Source organism: Dermacentor variabilis, chromosome 10 (assembly GCF_050947875.1).
Source record: "Dermacentor variabilis isolate Ectoservices chromosome 10, ASM5094787v1, whole genome shotgun sequence".
Lineage (NCBI taxonomy): Eukaryota > Metazoa > Arthropoda > Arachnida > Ixodida > Ixodidae > Dermacentor > Dermacentor variabilis.
The window spans coordinates 2,928,369-2,950,203 of NC_134577.1; the positions used below are offsets into that span (position 1 = coordinate 2,928,369).

The 21,835-nt window shown below is 48.7% G+C and overlaps 1 protein-coding gene and 1 non-coding gene across 4 annotated transcripts in view; both read right to left on the reverse strand.

Moving 5' to 3' along the window:
• LOC142559728 (uncharacterized) overlaps nt 1-21,835 on the reverse strand; it is a 370,616-nt gene that overhangs the window by 141,407 nt on the left and 207,374 nt on the right. The window lies entirely within an intron of this gene.
• TRNAP-GGG (transfer RNA proline (anticodon GGG)) lies at nt 3,073-3,147 on the reverse strand. Its single transcript has one exon. It is a non-coding gene; the product is annotated as a tRNA-Pro (tRNA).

The window sequence follows — 21,835 nt, forward strand, 5'->3', positions numbered from 1 at the left end:
CCATATGACGGCGTACTCGTTGGTTGTTTTCGCTTGCTGCCGAGGGCGGGCGTCCATACCGCTTCATCGAGCTCCTCCGGGGGTGATTTCCATCCCTTCGACGACTGTGGTCCCGGGCATGGTTTCTGTTAGTCAGTCGTTCGCTTGGAACGCCGGTCTTCCGCGCCGGCGGGAGGGGAGGGTTAGGCCTACGCCTTCTCGCGCTGCCGCGCTCGAAGTCCACTGGGCGGCCACTGGCCCTTTCTTCCAACGAAGCTTTCGCACCGATCCTGTCATTTTTTGCGTCAGCTTGACCGCCGTCTCAGTTTGGCAGTGTCGAGTAGCGCCGGTCCTGCTGTTTGTGTTCTTCTTCTGTCCTGTTCTTTGCGCTCTGCTCTTTACACATTCAAGCATGAACCAACTAGCCCAAGCAAGAGTTTTACGTAGGTTGGCGTAGGCCGTTAGGGTTGGCGCTCTCGCGGCGTGGTGGGAGATTCAAGGTGTCACAAAATGGTGAAAAGTCGACCCACCGATAAGAGTCCACTATCTGCGCATTCCTCGGAACTTGCCGCTTCATAAAATGTATAGTTTGCCACGACCCCGTCTTATCGTTCGGCTCGTTTAGATCATCACCATAAAGCACGCGTAACTCACGCTTTCCTTTCTTCCTTCGTCTAGTGCAGGTCCAAAGACTGAAACCATCTTCCTTCGAATATCGTTTCCATTTCAAAACTTGAAAAATGGGATCCGATGTGGGCACGTCAGCACTACTCTGCGCCTTCTTCCCCGATTGGCCAAGAAGCAGGCGGTTTTCCATATGCTTAGAAGTAAAGCAAAGCTAGATTTTAATAGTAGAGCGTGGGACTATAGAACTGTAATTTAGAAGTGTAATGAAAATATTGTTAAGAATTTTGATAAAATAAGTTAACGTAAGGAAATGAAATAATAGAAATTATTGGTAATATTAGAAATTCAGCAAGGTACTATGTTCAAAAACAAACAGAAGAGAGGCACGTCTTCTTCGTCCTCGCCCAATCTCACTGACCCATTAGACGGAGTCCGTTAATGCCCCATCGTCGTTGTCGTCTGCATAGAATACACGCATCATTTGTCCCTCCCAAGGAGAGCATCGCCCCGATGCTAAACCATAAATGTCATTCGCGGAAGTAAGGGTCTCTGGCACAGTTATTCACTCACATACGGCTTCACGCGGTAAACGTGCAGAACTTGAGGCGGTGTGTGTGGCGCCGCGTATACAATTGGGACTATCGGGAACGAACTCGTACGTGACATAGCTGAGTCCCCGCAATACTCAATAAGGTGCGAAGTATCGCCTTAACAGTTTCTCAGAGAGGCCTCGTTTCCGTATGGGTGTCCAAACCCACACTCTGTCGCCGGTTTCACGGGGAAGATCATAGCGGCCCGCGTCGAAGTCTTGCTGGCAGATCCGCAAGCGCGCGAGTTGCCGAGCCTCTTCTGCGCGTTGCGTAAACGCATCGGCGTCCGTGTAAGTGTTGTCAAAGTTGTGTGGAAGCATCGCATCCAGCATCGTTCGTGCATCCCGTCCGTGAACAAGGGTGAACGGAGTCACGCGCGTCGTCTCTTGTTTCGCCGTGTTATAACGCAGAGGTGACATAAGGCAGGATGTCATCCCAAGTTTTATGTTCAACATCCACGTGCATTTAGAGCATGTCTTCAGTTGTTTAGGCGTTCTGTTAATCCATTGGTTTGCGGATGGTAGGCGGTTGACTTCCGATGAGCCGTTCCACTTAGCAGCGAGACGTGAACTAAACGTGCAGCCGTGAATGCGGTTCCTCGGTCTTGCCTAACTCTTGCAGCGTTAGGCTCCAACGCGCCAGTCGTCCAGAAGGATCTTTAAGGTTTGTCAACCAACAGAGTAAATGGTGGTCGCGATAACTGTCAAGTGGCGGCCATACAAATATGGGCGAAATTTCATAACCGCCCATACCACGGCGAGGCATTCTTTCTCAGTAGTGGACTCTGTGCGTGAGTGTTCTATTTAGATAAGCGAGCAGTCTTTCTGTGTGCTCCTAGCGGCCACTGCACAAGAACAGCTTCCAAGCCAACATTACTGACATCAGTGTGGAGCAATGGAGGAGCGGTCTCATTAAAGTGAGCAAGCACTGGAGGTGCCTGGAGACGTTGCCACAAGTCGTTGAGTGCACCTTGCTCTTCGTTGCCCCATGAAAAAGCAACGTCTTCTCTCGTGAGGCGAGTTAACGACGACGCTATACTAGCAAAGTCTGCAATAAACCGCCGGTAATAGGCACAGAAGCCGAGGAAGCGCCTGACAGCCTTTTTATCTGATGGTACGGGAAACTGTGCGACGGCGGCAATTTTTGCAGGATCCGGGCGGACACCTGCGTGGCTGACGAGGTGACCAAGAAACTGTAGTTCCGCTAAGCCAAAGTGGTATTTCTCCGGTTTCAGGGTAAGGCAGGCGGACCGGATGGAGTGCAGAACCGCTTCAAGCCATTCGAGGTGTTCTTCAAAGGTTGGGGAGAACACGATGACGTTGTCGAGGTACACTAAGCAGGTTTTCCACTTCAGGCCTGAAAGCACAGTGTCCATGAGGCGTTGGGACGTATTAGGGGCAGAGGTCAAGCCGAAAGGCAAGACCTTAAATTCGTATAGGCCGTCTGTCGTCACAAAAGCGGTTTTTTACGGTGTCTCGGGTCTATCTCGATTTGCCAATGTCCGCTTTTTAAGTCCATTGAAGAGAAATAACGTGCGTGTCGAAGCCTGCCGAGTGAACCGTCTATACGGGGAAGCGGGTACACGTATTTCTTTGTCAGCTGATTTAGTTTTCGGTAATCCACACAGAAACGCAAGCTGCCGTCTTTTTTCTTGGCTAGAACTACAGGAAATGCCCAGGGACTCATTGATGGTTGGATCACGTCGTCTTCAAGCATTTTTGTCACTTGTTTGACGTAGTAGTTCTGCGGAAACCCGCAAGGTGGAGAGAAGTAATGAATAAAGGGAAAATCAGACATCCATCCGTTCGTAGCAATTGCTACAAAGGAAACCCATACGGGTTCCTCGAAAGAAAAGCCTCATAGTTGAAGAAAAATTCGTCCTGGTCCGGGACTCGAACCCGGGACCACCGCCTTCCCGGGGCAGCCGCTCTACCATCTGAGCTAACCAGGCGACTAGCAGATGGCAGGGCGAAGTCGAATTTGTCGACAACACGAAGCAAAGGCAAGTGTTTGTCTACTTGTATGGCTTCACGTTCTGTGGGAGCAACACGATAAGGATTTTAGTAAATTGGTCTTGCCGTACCATGTGTAATTATTCGGTGGTTTGTTAGAGGCGTCCGACCGACGCTTGACGTCGACGCAAAGCAGTCGTTGAATATGGCCAGTAGCGTAAGAAACCGTTCTCGGTCGTGCGGCGACAAAGCAGTGCTGACGTCAAGCACAGGAGCTGGGTCTTGCGTACAGGCGGTTATTCGAGTAGTGAACAGCAGCCGCGAACATCCGCAACACCATCAAAATAAGCTACAGCCGTGCCCTTCGGAAGGTGCCGTCGCTCTGTGGTAAAATTTGTTGGCAACAGGTTCGTGCGCCCGTCGGTGACATTTACGATTCCTCGTGCTACCGAGAAGCCATGAGTGAAAAACAACGTGGTTATTTGGTCGGCAACTCCTTCGCCATGAACCGGTACGTCACATGCTACCGAAACAAGGGTGCATGATCGAGGTGGGATGACGACGTCGTCTTTTGTTAGACGAAAGGAGTGGTGTTGCGACAATAAGCAATGGACTAAACCAGGCCTCTTATAAAACGTCACCATGCGGTCCGGGATGTTAATTACGGCGCCATATCTCTCAGGAAATCCATTCCAATAATCAAATCTTTACAGCACACAGGAAGAACGATGAAAGCGGCCACGAAAGAAGAATCCCCGATGTTGATTCTAGAAGTACACCTTCCAGTATATGCATCAGTAATTGGCCGCCTGCCGTCCATTTATGTGAGGTCCCGTCCATGGCATCCTTATACTTTCTTCAGGCGGAGGACGAGTTGATTCATTACAGAGAAGTCGGCACCAGTGTCGACTAACGCTGTCACTGGCTGCCCGCCCATCCACGAAAATATCAATGTCGGCGCTCATGATTTCTTCGGTGTTTATCGGCTTCAAAGCGTTCTGCAGCGGGAGTGTTGGGGGCGTTTCACTGCCTTGCGGCGGGCTTGCAACCCAGAGGTCGCCGCCGCCTTGCGTTTCCCCGCGGCGTGGGCTGGGCGGCCTTCGTCCTCGGGGGTCAGCGCAATATCTAAGCCGCGTTGTTCCACCCTGAGACGAGTCAATATACGAGCGGCCGAGCCACTTAGACAACGGCAACTGTGATCCAGACACACATATTATTGGCTGTTATTACTGACTCTCACTTTTGTTTACGTTCATCATACTTGCAATTTGCGCGTGCCATAACGTAATATGAGGGAAAACTGTGCTTGGCATAAGCGCTCACTGATGGGCCGTGCAGCTCTCTCGCGAGAACGCGGATGCCATCGCCGACACCGGCAGCCTTCGGGAACGGTGACGTAAGCACAGATGTTGCACAGCGCTGCGTCGCCGCTTGCGGCTTATTGTGTACGTGCCATGCGAAGTGAAGAGTATAGTTGATATCAAGTCGCTATAGGGACGTAATTGAACTATAAGAGCGGATTCCTTCGTCCTAACTGCTTATTCGTTAAGTTCAGGTCCATCGGTAGCGGGTGCACGAACTTGGCGGGACCAGGCCTAACATTGGCTCGAACTCCATATATGTAGTCCTCGAGAGGACTGGAGCTTGTGCACTTGAACTTTGAAGGCATGTCGACGCATTTTGGGCACGAATAATTACATATACAAGCGAATGCGCTGCAGCTATCGCGTTGTCCGTTCGACGGCTGATCGCGTGCGGTTCGGTCGAGCGATCCCGCTCGGCACGCCGATTCTTGTCGGTGCCGTGGGCGCCGACTACGGGGGCGACCCCCCTCCACCACACACCGAAAGTGGTATTACCAGGGGGGCGCTGTCACCCACATCATTTGAGGTTTCTTCTTGACTCTCCTCAACCTTAGCACTCGAAATTTTACTAGGACTAATTAATAGCTTACTGCATCATTGTTAGCGCGGACGTGCACGGCCTTTTATTCTTTGTTTCGCTTTATTTCTGCAAATCCTGACTACAGGAGGACACGCGCATTAGAAGCACTAGCGGCGGCTGCCCCATCTCCGTATTCTCTCACTTTAACATTGTTTTAAATTTCCGCTGTAAACAGCATGCACACACGCAATATATTTAAATATACACAGAGGACAATGTTCATTATATTTTTGAAAGAGATCGAAGTAGCCAATTAAACATTATTTCTGAAGGTATGGATAGCCTATGCCTAGAGAATGAATATGTTGCTGTATGTTCACCATGCTTCAAGTTGATTTGCGTGCTTTTTTGACCGTGAAAAAAACCCGAAGACTTCAGTGGCCACTTCAGCAGTCCTTATTCAGTGGTGTCTGGAATGCACGTGAATGCTGTGTGTCTCAGAAATGCTTCTCTTTCCAGTTAGCTATGCTAACAACTCATGAAAAAAAAAACATTTCTAATAATTTACAACATTTATTAGGGATGGAAACATCGTCAGTAGCATGCAAAGGTCACAAATATATACAGGTGTCCTAATTAACTATCATGCACCAAGATTTAAAAAAAAGAGCAATGCATTACTCAAAAAGAAAAAAGACCTAGTGCATATTGCTTACAGTATTGTGGAATTGCTTCCAGTAATGTTTTCGTTACTGAGACTTAATTAGTAATTATAATTAATTACCTAACTCGATACGTACTATCCTAATTATCAAAGTGTCAATGAGGCATTTGATGGCACAGCCAAGGAACATCTAACTGCGGTACTTTCAGCGACGTACTAATTCTTTTTTCCGACTGACAAATAAACCCCGCGAAATGTGGAGAATACCACGTGACTGCGCTCCCACCCGGATCATAAAGCAGCGCCCTCGAACAGGCTCCCTCCGAGTTATCCAGAACGAAATCAAGGAAATAAAGAAAAACACCGTGATCGAGGTGGTGCCTTATCTGCCGCGCCCCGGCCGAAGTAACACGTCGCGTTTCGTGTTAGTTGGAAACAAGCTGTGATAGCTGTTGTCTTAGCGTAGATAAAGTGAACAAATGTTTGTTTTGTTTTCCACAACACCTATTACCACAAAAGCCAATTGACAACGTCAATGCAAAGGTTTAAAGGTGCGTTTTGTTTCGACCCAGTGGCCATGTCTTCTCTAATAAGCAGAAGGTAAACATGATGCTTGCCATGGGATCTGCAAACGGCAACAAGAGGAAGGCCGCAAATACATATATCAGTCGTGGAGGTGTGCCGGTAGACCAAACGCATCGACTATCATCAGAAATTATGAAAGCCTGACACAAACCGACAGCGGCGGATGACTCTGTCTTTGAGCCTACGCACGGATGTTCTAGCAGTTATGGCTTCAAACCCTCATGCTAGCGTGCAGGACGTGGCCGCCCAGGCACCAATTTCCAAGTCATCAGTTTGGAGGATTCTAAATGACGGCCTTTCACCCTTACCACCTAAACCAGCACCAATTCTTAAAAGATAGGGACCTGTATAATCGTCTAGGTTCCTCAAATTGGGTCCTCACAAAAGCCGATGAGTCACTGGACTTTTTGAGAAACATCATGTGCAGCGATGAAGCCAATTTTCGCAGAAACGCTTAGGTAAGTTTGTATAATGCACACTATTGGAGGGACTCTAATCTACACCGGGTAAAGCGCAATCGGCACCAGTACCAGTGGTTGCTCAATATGTGGTTCCGAATTTACGCCGGTGCCATAATCGGTCCGAAACAATGGGCTTTGATGGTTAACTAAGGGCCGTCCAGATGGCCCATGATGTCGCTGAAAGGCTTGGCCTGACAGTGCCAACGTGGGAACGGCCCGCCTTGGCTTAAGAAGCCGAGCCTCCGGACCTCATTACAATAAATGTTTTCACACACACACACATAATCGGTCCGATCGTCTTCGATCACACGCTGGGTCTTCGTCGCGCTGCTTCAAGCTTTACTCAATGCTGCCACGTCGCAAAAGTAACGCTACGACTGCATGTCTCCAGTGCCACAAATAGGCGCAATGAACGAGACAGGAGGAATGCAGCTGTGTTTCATTCTTGACGATCATGCATGTTATACCGCCGGCACGATTGGAAGGAGCAGGAGGAACTAACCTAGGATGTAAATGAGCAAGGATATCATTGAAGAACATATTCCACTGTCTGGGCAGCTGAACTCGATGGCGAACAATGCCATTCATGCATCACTTACACGCGGGTTGCCCCGTTCTCACTGAAATACGTGTAAAGACGGGCGACATCACTTTGTGGACAAGACAACGCCCTCACAGAGCTGCTGCGAAGCAAACATCACGACCACCTCTCCAACATACTGGCACTCACCGGTAGCCAATAGCAAGATGAGAAAGCGCATGATGGAAACCTGCCGACGCCTGGTTGCTGCGCGTGCTTTTATACCGCCACAGGACCCGTTTGCCGAGCCCGTCGCAAGCGAGTTATCGGCGACTGCTCTACGCGCACAGGCGGAAGAGAATAAACGACGGTAGTGACGGAGTGTCGACATATGGGGCGATAACATTCACGACAATCAGGGGCGGTTCCTGAAACGTATTGTGTTCGCTTGCGGTGGGCTTTTTCACGGCTGATAAAGAACAGCACAACGTGTCAAGGACGACGTCGTCACAAGGTACATTTTGGCCTGCGAATGCTGTGGTTGTCACTGACACAAGCAGCCTATTCTGGAGTTTTATGGGCCAAAATCCCGATATGATTACGAGGCATGCCATTTAGCCCCCACAGAAGTACGGCCAGGATCGAACCCGCAACCTTGAGCTCAGCAGCGCAACGTTAATCGCTAAGCTATACTGCGGCAGGCACGACCATTATTAAAATAAAAATGCAGCACGAATGTTTGTGAGAAACGGTGACTCAACTCGAATGGGAGTGCGGGGTATTCGTTAGTTGCTTCTTTCTTTCAATGCGATGACGTCGTTGGAGCCTTCAAATCAATTTAGTGCCCGGAATTCCCTCCACGCACCTCATTGCTATATTCGCAAAACACAAAGAGCAATCGCACACAGAGGGGAGAAACATTCGTAGCCATTCCACTATGTGAAGGCGGATGACCAGCGAAGCTGCTTAGCACACGACGCAGAATTTCGAACAAAGTTACGAATTCATTTATTGTCTTGGTTGGTGGTCATCGTGACGAAATGTACGCGTCCACATCTATTGTCTGTCATTCACGTGGACGACGGGATCGCCGCCCCGAGGAGACAAGACACGCGTCACTGAGCACGTGCTGGTGGGCGAGTTGGTTATGCATGATTGCAAAGAAAGCGCCAAATAAAGCAACAGACGAAGGAAGGCGCCTACGTGTCTCCTTCCTTCGTCTGCTGTTTTATTTGGCGCCTTCTTTGTAACCAAGACACGCGTGACGTTTCGACGAGACCACCGACGCGGGAGGGCGGAAGGAAGCTAGACACGCAAGCGCTTGGGGAACGCCGACAGAGAGAGGACGGTGCGAACGCGAAGACATGGCCGACGCGGGTACCGGCCTTTTTCTCTAAGATTCGAATTTGGGCGAAGACCAACGACCTTCACGGTTTACGACACCGCAATTCCCTCGATTGGTGAGTTGGAAGCGCACACTTTTCTCGGCCGACCAGCAGGATTCTCGGTGCTACCGGACCGGGCGACGGTGGACGAAGCCATCAGCGTGGGTCGTCGCCTGCTTACCTCGGTGCTCGCTCGGTGGCAGAGATTGGACGCTGTTAAAACATTTGTATTTCCCGCGCTCAACTTTATCATGACGTTTGGCTCCCTTGGTAAGGCAGAGTGGTCTCGCCTGGACACAACGCTCCGCCCGCAGATTAAGCGGACGCTCTACCTACATGCCAAGGCTTCCAAAGACTACATTTACGGTAGCTCCAAGGCCGGCGTGATCGGCATTCCAGTGGCGGCAGAAATCAGTAGAGTAGATAAAGCTTTCGAACTCCTCTGCAAACACGGAAGTCCAGGAGATGGCGTTGAGGGCGCTGTTAGGGTTGGCGTCTCACACCACGTGGCGAAAGGAATTTCATCCGACCATCTTCGTCGAAATGAGGCGTGACTTCTGCGATGGTTGGCGTCCCGCAGCTCGTGCACAAAGAACTTTCTCTCACCCGACCTTCTTCCACCAGGCCTCGTCGAAATGAAGCGTGACTTCCTAACTCGCCATGACCGTTTCCAGTGTCTACCTGTCTGCCGGAAGCCCCGCAGCGTACATGCCTTTTGTGTGTGTGTGTGTGTGAGTTTAGAGAGGCCCTTTCCTTGAATTGGACCTAGAAGAGAACTTCCACGAACCCGTAAAGCGCAGAAGAGGCGCAAAGGCGTCTACAATTCCAGGAGGCGGGACGACTCCCAGGCGGCACGTCAGGTCGGGCCAACGTTGGAAACATATTGGCATTTCCTGGCCCAATGATGGCCCAAGATTAACAGCGTGGTTCCAATATTGGCAGTGCCATTCTGAATCCTGGCCCAATGATGGCCTAAGGTTAACAGCGTAGCGCGAATATTGGCTGTGCCATTCTGATAGAGATCCAATGTTGGCCCACATTACACAGTCAGTAAACAATATTGGCACTGCCGTTCAACAAGGCGGGAATTATTGGACCGACTTTCGAACGGATTTGCCAATATGGGTTAATAGTTGGCTTTCTTTGGAGGACATTGGCCCGTAATAAGCCAATTTTCCCCTTCTCGGTTTTAAGTGCTCTACGACTTGCTGCTATTGAACAACGTGTTTTGAAAACTAATGCACTGATCACAGGCACACTGCGCAGGAACCAGAAATATGCTCTCCCATGTCAACTCCATGCATGGTACACCGCCATTTTTGTAGTTCGCGTTCAGCGAAATGCGCCCCCTAAAGAGAAACGCCAGTGCACCACGTAGCAAGCAGGGGAAGTCGCATAAATTTAGCCGCTGCTTTATTGATCGTGCATGGGAACATGAGCTTTCCATAAGAAGCAACGGTATTGCGAATTTGTCTGCGCATTGTATATTTTGCATGTACGCTCCGCGGCTTTGGATGATCAGGATTCCGAGGAGAATCGATAATTATAGTGCCACAGAGTTGATGGAACCGTTTTATATTGCATCGAGATGGAGCGCATATGTATTAGTAAAACTTTTGCTTGTTTGTTTAGCATGCATGGCATGTTGCGGTGACATAATCATCATGCTCCTATCCCAATATATTTGTTTTTTCGTGCATGTTTAGTAAGCTCCTTGTATGAATGTCCCTGACAGAAAAAAAAAATTTATTGCACGTTTTGGCTTTTCCTTTTGTCTTTGCCTGTAGTTGGCACGGCGCATTCCGGATTTTTTTTTTCCGCCTAATTTTTCGTCCTTCAGCCCCCACTCGCCTCTCCCCCACGCACCCACGTGAGCCTGGTCAAAGCTATCAGCCAAGCACTCAGGCAGCTATAAGCTGCTGTGTCGAATTGGCTGCTCTCGGAATACGGGGAAAAGCAGTGGCCTCACTATTGTCCTCCTTGTCTCCCTCCGTCGCTGCCGCCGAAGGAACGCGGTCGGGCTAGGTCCAGCGGGGGAAAGTGGCGTTTCCACCGTTTTCTTCATTCGCCCTTTCCTTTCACTCTTTCCTTCTATGCATCGCTAGCACGCCGACTGGGTGCAACACCACCTGAGTGCTTGCCGTCTTGCCCGTGTTTGTCAGCGCACTCCTATCGTGAAAAATGCTCGCTTGCGGTCGTCATTCCTACTGAGAAGCCTACATCTTGAAATACACAGCAAAGCGGCCATGAATTTTTGTGCGTGTTAGAATTAATATAGGCGAAACAACAACCAGAAAAAAAGTCGGCGCTCGTAGCCACCGTCTTCGATGTGGGATGAACTCGGATACACAGAAGCGTGGATCTTACAATGGTGAGTGCATTTGTTTTGCGCATGTATAAGTTTTATAGGCAGCAATATCACCCAATCAATATCAGGCGGTATATATATTACTGAAACAGCCCTGGCTAATGTAGAGTGCCTGTAATTACATAGCTCTTTTTTATTCGCAGCCTTTGAATAGTGCCCGGAGTATAACACGTGTAAATCTCTGTGAAGTTCACCCAAAACTCCAGGACTATGATTTTATCAAGCCATGCGCGCGGCCTGATCCTGCTAGCTAGTGATACCGAGGAACCGCGCTGCTTCTCACTGTTCTAGGTCAAGCATCATTTCCAGCCGGCAGTATTTCTTTCTTTTCGTATAATAAATGCCTCTTTTGCTAGTGTTTCCTGAAGGAACTTCCCGGTTTCCACATAAAAAATTTCGCGCAAAGACCGCATTCTGTCTAGACAGTCTGAAACTAGGCTTTTTGTGCTGTAGCAGGTTTTGCTGCAATTTTTTAATTATAAAGTGCTACGCTGACTGGGTGTGGGGTGTAAACAAGGCGGACGGATCCTGCGCATTTTATGTTTGTTCTAAATATTCTGTTACACCTACGAAATATGCCATATATGTCGATATATTAAAAAGTGTTACCAGAAAAATCTTGCAAGAAAGTTTCTTGATTCACCCCTTCGACCTCTCTGCTCAGACTCATAATATTGTTGCGGTATGGCGATTTTTCAAATGAGAACACTGCCACCTACATTTGTTATACCAACATCTCTGTTAATGTTTCTTTTTATTTTACAGTGCAAGCATCTCCAAGTAATGGTGAAGTGGCTGTGGGAAATGGTAGCAATTTCAACGAAACCACCGCGTTATCGTGGTCCTCGGGGGCTTGATCAGCCCGCCGTCATCCAAGCACTGACCAACCTGCCTACCGACGTCAGCTCCCTGCCCTGAAACCCCTGGTCAGCCTACCGTCCTCGGCACCTTGCCCAATTCCTGTCCTGAGGGCAGTGCCTGTAAATAAACTGTTTGAAGATAACCGAGCGTCACCCATCCAGGTCCACGGAAAATGCCTGTTTGTGAACATTTATTCGCAAATAAACTGTCATAAAAGTCAATTTCAGTATCCTTTTAATATTATTTGCAAATATAGATGACTTGTACTTCTTGACATCTTTTTGTCGAGCTTTCCTAGCTACTATTGAGGAAAACGAAATGGGGACAATTGCTATAAAAAATGCCTCTAGCGAAAGGTTTGCGGTAGGAATGGCTGCGTGCTCTAGAGCCAGCGTATCTAAAATATTCGTCATGCAAAGGGCATTGGCTCAAAGCTAGCATTAATAATGGCAACGATATGGCTCAACACTGGCCCTACGCTGGCAGCACAAGGGCTGCTGCATTGGCATAACATTGGTCCAATCTTGGCTTTAACGCTGGTCCTACGCTGGTAGCACGATGGCTGCTGCATTGGCACAACATTGGTCCAATGTTGGCTTTAACGCTGGTCCTACGCTGGCATCACAATGGCTGCTGCATTGGCATAACATTGGTCCAATCTTGGCTTTAACGCTGGGCCAGCATTGGATTGGGTTGCACTTTGCCAATATGCCAACGTTGGTCCAATATTGGTACCAATTTCTGCCAGCATTGGGCCATGGTTGGACCATTGCTGGTGTGCTGCCTGGGCTTCTTCCTTTCAGCAGGCTCGGTATAACCAGAGAAGGAGGGGCCCTCTTTCTGTGATGGTCACGTGACATCGACGGAAGCAAGATCCCCCCCCATGATTGTAGAGAGCCTATTTAAGGGGCTCCGAAATGTACTTTTAATCACTTCATGCTCTTCTCATTTTCTTTCATCTACCTTTGAATAAACCGTGCAAGTTTCGCACTAGAAAATCGTCTCGCCCTTGCTTGGTCGCCATGGTCTACCGGATGCCTGCAGCCCGCCGACAACGCCACGCTACCCAATAAGTAACGTCGGTCGAGCTTCGATAGGCAGGCGGCGCTACAACGGAGCAGTACGATACGCTACCCTGGAGTACGCAACAGCGCTCACGCCGATAACCAGCGAGCGACTGTGTCGGCTTGCAGAGCCTGTTGACACGGCTGCCTACCACGCCGGCGAGACGGAGGGCCACTTCTGGGCCACTGCGCAAGGCTTCTCGGCGAGTGGGTGTCGCCTAGGAGGGCTCCCGCATCTCCAGGGGTGACGTAACGCTCGGCGGCGAGTGGGCACTCGGCACGGCACTGGCGGACGCACGAAACCGCATTCTCGGCCAACCGCGGGGAGATGGAGCGCGTCGTTTGTGCGCACCGGCCAATTGAAGAGGCTTGCCGACTGGCGTTTCGTTCACCAGGCTCGACTTTCCCCTAAACGCAGCGAGGCCGTAGGCTACGGCCGTGGACCAACGGTGTAGGGCACGTGGCGGTCATCAGGAGACCACACAATAAAGAACCAACTTTAGAGAAGGGAAACTGTACCTTCCGCAGTGGTACGAAAATAAGCAGCGGCAGCGCATGCAACTTAGCGGGGCGGACGCCAGATGACATTGCTCAACCAGGAAGCGGAAGTGCAGTTCTCTTTCTTTTTTTTAAAGCAAAATCCGATATGGCCGCTTTCGATCCGCCGGTGGCGTGCACTGGTACGCGCCGTGCTCGCCCTGCTGCCTATCCGGCATGCCTCACTGCCTAGGCTGCCGCGTAGCTGGTGCGTTCGAATTGCCGGGAGACCAAAGAGCCTCTACTGACGCCCATACAAACAAGCCACAAGTGAGTGAACAGGACGTGCGACTTCATTGGCAGAAGAAAAGCAGTGCACCTTCTCGTAAAAGAGCAGAAATAAAATTTGCCAGTGACACATTATCCCAGTGACACATTAGCACATTTTTTCTCCCGTCATTGGAACGTGCAGCTACATGAAAAAAAAAAAAACATACGTACCAGCTAAGATTTCCAACGCGCGAGAAGGTGCACACATCGCTCTCGCTTTGGCATACTCAACATCGTCGTTGCCGCCGTTGCCGCCATCGTTTTCCGTATCGGCTGTCGGTTCGAACATGTACGGCGAAAATACAAGCTGTCCGAGACAGCGAGAACGTTCCATAATGCTTACAACTCAGCTATGAAGCCAGAACAGAACAGCGTGCTTAAGGCACGTTTATAGTCCGACGTTATCGGCGCGCGGGCGAGAGTCGTTCGCGGTCAGTCACGCTACGTCGGTTGCGCTGCGCCAGCCGAGATGCCATCCCCTCTATACTTCAACGCGCGCGCCGTCGGCTGTTGTCTCCTGAGCATGCGCGCCGTCCGCAAGAGCCGTCTGCGGAGTTGTGTTGGCGCCTTTTTCTTCGCGCGCAATGCATTGTGGGTCGACGCGGTCGGCGGCGCCGGCGCGCGAATGGAGCAGCAGCCAAATTTGCGCCGAGCCCGTCGGGGCACGCTGGCAGCCGCCGGTTACGTCGGCGCTGCAGTGGGTCGGACTATAGAAGGAGTTGTTTTCGCCAACGTAACGTAGCGTGCGCGAGCGCGCGCGCTCGTTACGTCGGACTATATTTGCGCCTTTAAGGCGCAGATATACTCCGACGTAGCGTGCGCGCGCGCGCGCGTCGAACTCCGCGACGCCACGCTGGAGAAAAACTGGCATACACGACGTTAAGGCGCCAATATACTCCGACGTAACGCGCGCGCGCGCGCTCGTCATGGCGACGTTACGTTGGCGAAAACACGACCCTCTACAGTCCGGCGGCATCTGGCGCCGACGTGACCGGCGGCATTCGGCGCGCTCGGACGTCGTCCGGCGCCGAATGCAACCGACTGCTTTTCGCGCCGACCGCGCCGAGCAAGTTAGCGCCTAGCGCCCTCTCTCGTCGAGGTAGAGACTCACTACTCGGCCGCAGCCAATGACAGCGTGGCTGGCATGTGACGTTCTCTGACGTTCCCTCACGGAGGCGGCACTGGCTGGCCGGTTTCTCGCAGTCTTTTTTTTTTTTTTCCTTGCCTGCTGCAGTTTGTTTCCGACACGAAATAGGTACCAGTTCAGTAAAATTATCTCGAACGTGTGCCTGTTATGCAAAGCAGCGCCTAATACACTAGCACCAAGCTACTGGCGAGATCGGGAGCCGTGACGTGTGGGCATTTCACGGGCAGACAGCACGCACCTACCGTCTGAGCGAGGCTGCTCGCTTCGCTTGCACGTTTGCCCTTCGCCACGACTGCGTCGAGTAAACCATTGTATTTAATTACGGGCGACCTAAATGTAAAGTGTTAATTGTTTTGGCAAAAATAAGCGCTCTTTGACGAGCTCGCGTTGGATCGCCAGCGCCGTCGGCCGCAGCGTCCGCCTAGCTAGGCCTACCGGCCCTATCACTGGTTGTTGGCGGAGCCGTCAGTAGACAACGCACCGTCGTGAAGTGTTCCGTCACTCGCAGGGGCATAATTTTATTGACAGTATTCGCGTAAAGCGAAGCAGTGTTGTGCAGAGTTGTTGGTATTGTGTTTTTCGGTGTGGATATGAAGTGAAGCTGGGGGGCTGTACCTGGGCGGAGCTAATCTTTCGGATGCACGCACCGTTTGCCCCGAATCGTAGTATGCCGCACGTCGGATCGGACGCCGAATCGTACCGTGTGTCTCCTGCTTAATTTCGTCTTGCGGAATGTGTCTGCATCCGTGCCAACGCCGTGCAACAGTCCGGAACTGCGCATGCGCTTTTCCAGCTGCGGCCGCTGCGCCGCGTCGGAAGTGGTTGCAGTGTAGAGAGCCGGACTTGCGCCTGGCGCGGCGTCGCCGACGTGACGTATCCGACCGCAACCGCCGCTCGCCCGCGCGCCGAGAACGTCGGAGTATAACAGAGCCTTAACCGGCGTGACCGGCGCCGTCGGGCGCATTCCAACGTCTCCGGCGCTTGAATAGCTCTGCTCCTATTTTTCGCCCGCCGCGCCGGGCCGCGTCGGCGAAGCGTTCCCGGCGTTCCGCACGTAGAAGCAAAACACGCGCGATCTCGAGAAAAAAAAAAAAAAAAGAGAAACAAAACGGCGGGCGGCGCGCGTCCGCGGTGTTGATTCTCTGCGCATGCGTTGGGACGGTTGCTGTGGCAACGCGCGATCTCGGGGCGCTCGGTGCAGCGGCCGCCGGTTGGAGTGTAGAGCGTCGGACTTGCGCTTGGCGCGGCGTCGCCGACGTGACGTAACCGTCCGCAACCGCCGCTAGCCCGCGCGCCGAGAACGTCGGAGTATAAACGCTCTGAAACGGCGGCGCCGACCGGCGACTGCCGCGAGTGACGTCACAGCGGCCCCGACCAATCACGGGCAACAGCGGCGTTCGCGCGATACCCTGAGCAATGCCTCCTTTACTAGATGCCTGCCGCGTCGCTAGTCTTCCTATTGGACATAGAGTTGAGCGAAGGTTCCCGTAGTTCAGGGTAGTCGCGGAGAGACGGCGCTCGCAGCCGACCCACTTCCTGTTGCGGAGGAAGTGACGATTACTAGGCTGGCGCGCGCTCGACCAATGGCTTGACCAGAGACTGTGGGTCCTGTGCCTCCGGGATCGCATCAGACGCCGCTAAAATCTCGGAGGCATGGCTACGTGATTTAGGTTTGCAGCGGCCACCGCAGCCAGCGCTCGCAGCCGACCCGGGTTAACCCGGGTGGGGAAGAGTAAAGAGGAAAGGGGCAGGAATCAGCTTCTCGGCTCACGCGGCAGGCATCTAGTAAAGGAGGCATTGCCCTGAGGCGCTGGTGCGCGTTTTCATGAAAAAACAGCCGCTTGCGCTTGTTTCCGCCCTTTTTGAACCAGATATTCGTGTTCAGGGTACTCAAAACTGTAGAATGCCGTAGAGAACTCATTTTTTTCGAAAAGTGTTTCAGCTTCCCTTTAAGTAAGAGCAAATAATTGGTTGACTTTTAATGTTTGGATGAGGAAGAGGAAAGATCTTTAACAAGAATGTGGAATGAAAAAGCTTGCATTCATTGAAAAAAAATTATACTTGGCACAAATGGTATTTGACAAGGCCAGGAAGTTCATAAAGGAAGGGCAAGCTGACAGAACTCTTTCGGCCAGCGTCGTCAGTGCTTGTTCAGAGGTTGCAGGTACATCTGAAGACACAAAATTTTTGTTGTTGAGGTACCTGGTTGCCTAGGCCAATTTCCGTGCTGGTAGAATGGTGGCTGAAGCTCTCTTCAGTCTTGACACAGTCCTCTGAAGACTTCATATCTCATGCAAATTCTGCATCATCTTCTTTGTTCGCGGTGTAACAGCCTTGGAAATTTAGCTCCAGCCCCTTCCTGTTGGTGTAGGTGGGGGCTCCCGTGATGACCAACATGTGCTTGGCACAAACTCTGTTGGGGCAGAACCGCGACACATGAGATACAGCAGAGAATATCCAAACTCATGTAGTGTTTTCTTTTATGTTCGAACCAATTATACTGAACTGTAAAAACGAACAAACGTTCATATCATCTGCTACAAACAAATTACGTGTATCTCAAGACTAGCAAGCCAATACAGCATATATCAAGTATATTTATTTCTGAACCAGGTATTTACCTTGTAGAAGCAGCCACCGCACAAGGACCTCGTTGCAGCAGGCAGCAGCTTCTATTTAGTGCGTGGAGTGTGTTGCTTTATACTGGTGCCGTCCTCATTACTGCAGGTCTGGAACAGAAATTTTGGCTGCATCCGAAATTGAATAAGCACAAGTTTGCAATATGAAATGCGAAAAGGGGTGACATATACATTGTAATCGTTTGTGACTACAGACCACATGCAAATGTACACTGTTTGTTCTAGGGTGCTTAGCAGCATGGTAAATAAATATTGCTACTCCTCATAAAATCGATGTCTGCCTAACTACAATGTATGCCAACAGCGTAAGTATTATTAAGATCACAAATGAGAAAATTTGTGCGCTCATTTATACACTAGAAGAGATCACACTGCTGGTTTCACAAGCATTGATACCGTCACTGATACCGTTGTCATGTCGCAAAGATAGCTAGACATAAGCACTTGCCCACGGGCCCTTCCACAGTCAAAGCTACCTATCACTGGGTCTTTGTTGACACTATCTTACGCAAACATACGAAGCATCATGCCCAAGGGCGAATTAGTTTGCTCCCTGCTTGACGATAACGAATCTAATATTCTTGTTCTTACCGAAACTTGGCTAAATCCTGACATTACAGACGACGAAATTCTTCCTGATAAGCATTCTTATAATATTTACCGCAAAGATCGAACTAGCAAGAGAGGCGGTGGCGTTCTCCTCGGTGTTAAAAAATCATTATCTTCTCTTATTATCGACTCGAACTCATCTCTTGAAATTGTGTGGGTTGAAGTAATCATAAATACGAACAAACTACTGGTAGGTGCCTGTTACCGTCCACCTGACTACAGCACTTCTTTCGTTACAGAACTACGCAATAGCATAAACACGGCCCTCCAGCTCTTCCAGCGCATTCTGTTTACTTATTCGGTGATTTTAACTTTCCGCTCATAAATTGGAGTAATCGATCATCATCCTGTCGAACATCAGTGGATTTTCGTAACTTAACTTTAGATCTTAACCTATTCCAGGTCGTTAACAAACCTACCCGTGGTACTAACATTCTAGACCTTATACTCACCAACACTCCTGAAACGATTGAATCCGTAATTCATCTAAACGGCTTTAGTGATCACGATCTACTTCAGGTAACAATCAGTGTTCCACTACCCTTTTCAGGGATCTCAAAGAAAATAATACGTGATTATAACAAAGCAAACTACTCTAAAATAAACGATGAACTTGAAGTATTTTTCAACCGCACGCTACTTCCTTCTTTTTATAATCGCTCGGTGGAAGATAACTGGGTATGTTTCAAGAATAAAATGTCTGCTCTAATTAACAAATATATCCCGTTGATCTCGATAACAAATGACAAAACAAATCCTTGGTTTACTAAGGCCCCTACGTAAGCTCAGGAATAATAATAAAAAAAAAAACGTCTGTACAATACCGCTAAACGCGTCAATAATGCTCCTTCGTGGGAAAGGTACAGGATTTGCTTAAAAATGTACTGTTCCGCCTTAGCTACAGCTAAAGATAAATATTTCTCCACAGATTTACCTTCCCTCTTACATTCGAATCCGAAAAAGTTTTGGCGAGTTATATCACCTGACCGTGACTCAAACCGGATAGCCTTACATAGCGATACAAATACTCCTCTCTCTGACAATGAATGCCCCTCTGCGTTTAATACGTCTTTTTCATCGATTTTCAGCCGCGAGGATCATACCAATGTACCTGATGTTGCTGATTATGACTGGCAATTCATGGAAAGTATTGAAATCTCGGTGGAGGGAGTTGCATGTCTTATTAATAATTTGAAGTTATCTACTTCATCTGGTATTGATAATATTAGTTCCAAGATATTAAAAAATACCGTTTCTATATCCAGTAACATTCTGTACCATATATTCAAGCAGTCTTTGTCATCGGGACAGCTGCCCAATGACTGGAAAATGGCCAAAATTATACCCATATTTAAAACTGGGAATAAAAACTTCCCGGAAAATTACCGTTCAATTTCATTGACCTGCATTTGCTGCAAGATGCTCGAGCATAGAATTGCTTCTCATATTTATAATCACCTAGAGTCCAATAATTTCTTTTTTCGCCATCAACATGGTTTCAGGAAAGGATTATCACGTGAGACACAGTTACTCGAATTCACGACTGGCCTGCACCTTAACAATAACCAGCAGACCGATTGCATTTTTCTTGACTTTTCCAAAGCATTTGATCGTGTAGCTCATTGTCGCCTTATTGCAAAATTAACTGCACTTCGAATTGACTCCTTCACTCTAACATGGCTTCGTAATTTTCTTTCGAATCGTCAACAGTTCACAGTAGTTAACAATATCGCTTCGTCTCCTACTTACGTTACTTCTGGAGTGCCTCAGGGCAGCGTTTTGGGCCCTTTACTCTTCCTAATTTACATAAATGATTTGCCACTTAATGTTTCTTCTCACTTACGTATTTTCGCTGACGACTGCATTATTTACAGATCAATTAACAGTACTGACGACCACCTGGCCCTTCAAAATGACCTTAGCCTAATTCATAATTGGTGTAACACCTAGTTAATGGCTTTAAATGTATCAAAATGTCAGGTAATTTCTCTTAGTCGTAAGCGTGACAACTCACATTTTTTATACAACGTCAATAATAAACAATTGTTACATACAGTATCGTATAAATATTTGGGTGTTCACCTAACCGAAAACCTCTCCTGGACAGACCACATTGCAGCCCTTTGCGCAAAAGCTTCAAGGACATTAGGTTACCTACGTCGTAATCTGGGTAATTCACCTTCCAACATTCGCAAATTGGCTTATCAGACATTTGTTCGTCCACAGCTCAAATATGCATCATCCATTTGGTCCCCGCATCCTACATACTTAATCGACATGCTTGAATCAGTCCAAAACCGAGCTGCCCGTTTCATTACACGTAATTATAGCCATCACTCCAGCGTAACGCAAATGAAACTCGATCATTCCATACAGCCTTTAGTTCTTCGCCGTAATATCGCTCTGTTATCCCTGTTTCACAAATATGTTTACAATGCCACACAATCCACACTACATATCCAGATCGCCTCGAACACGTCTTGCCGATTAAATAACCACTTTAGTTTTGCGCGCATGTACGGTACGACACATGCTTTTAACTTTTCCGCGCTCCCTACGGCCATTCGCTTGTGGAACAATCTGCCTGATCACATTGCTTCCGAGTCAGATCAAGAAAAATTTCGTCATCTCCTACACGAGCATTTTTCATAATAGCGGTGCATGTAGCACTTACAAATCACTTTATCTTGTTTCTTACCCTTGGCAATGTGCTTCGAACTTCGTGATTTTTTTTTTATTGATGCATTGCTATCTCGCTCCTATGAATTGCTATTTTATGCTGCGCCACGTGTTCACTTGTATGCCCTGTATATATTATAGCTTTTTTGCGTCTGTTTCCCTAAATATCCCTTCAAGAATTGTACTCCCTGATATGTTCATTTTTCGCGTATTTTACTTTATAGTATTGTGCCTTACGTTGAGTTTTACTCGTGCTATTTCCTTAAGTGTACCTTTGTGGCCTTTCATTACTTCAGTTGTTCCTTTTACATGTTTCTGGTAGTAATGAGCCCTGCATTGAGGCGTATCTTTTGTATTACACTTTAGAAGGCTGTTTACTCTTTCTTTTCCCCCTTGATTTTGTACCCCCCTTACACAATGCCCCCATAGGGCCTGTAAGGTATTTTAAATAAATAAATAAATAAATAAATAAATAAATAAATAAATAAATGCATGAAAGACATGAAGCTATTAGAAATGATGCATTCTTTTCCTGCATGAACGTGATGCACCGCTTCACTACTACAAAAACAAATGTGCTCAGGTAAACCAAACTGAACAGCAAGAACATTTGTGGAACCAACAGGTACGAAATATGGGTGAATTATCATGCGTGCAAGTGTTTGATACATTAATTCCAGTACTTTAACTTCAGTTTATCAAAGAGTTATTCGGTTCTGTGGACGAAAGAACTTGCAGGCGGACTAAAAAAAAATACATTGATAAGGCTGCTCTGTCCCCCATGGCTACGGCTACAACGAAATAAAAAATCTGACGCGCGTTCCGATATCGCTTTCTTTTTCGTGAATTCGCAACTAAAAGTTTATTTCGGAAACAGCAACGGAGGGTCCTGACTGCCCATATGTAATGCAGCATCTAGTTCGTTAACTTGTCTCCGCCTGTAACTTAACGAGAGCAATATTACATAAGGATTCAGGCAGCCATATTAAACGACTCACCGGTACTGCTGTCTTC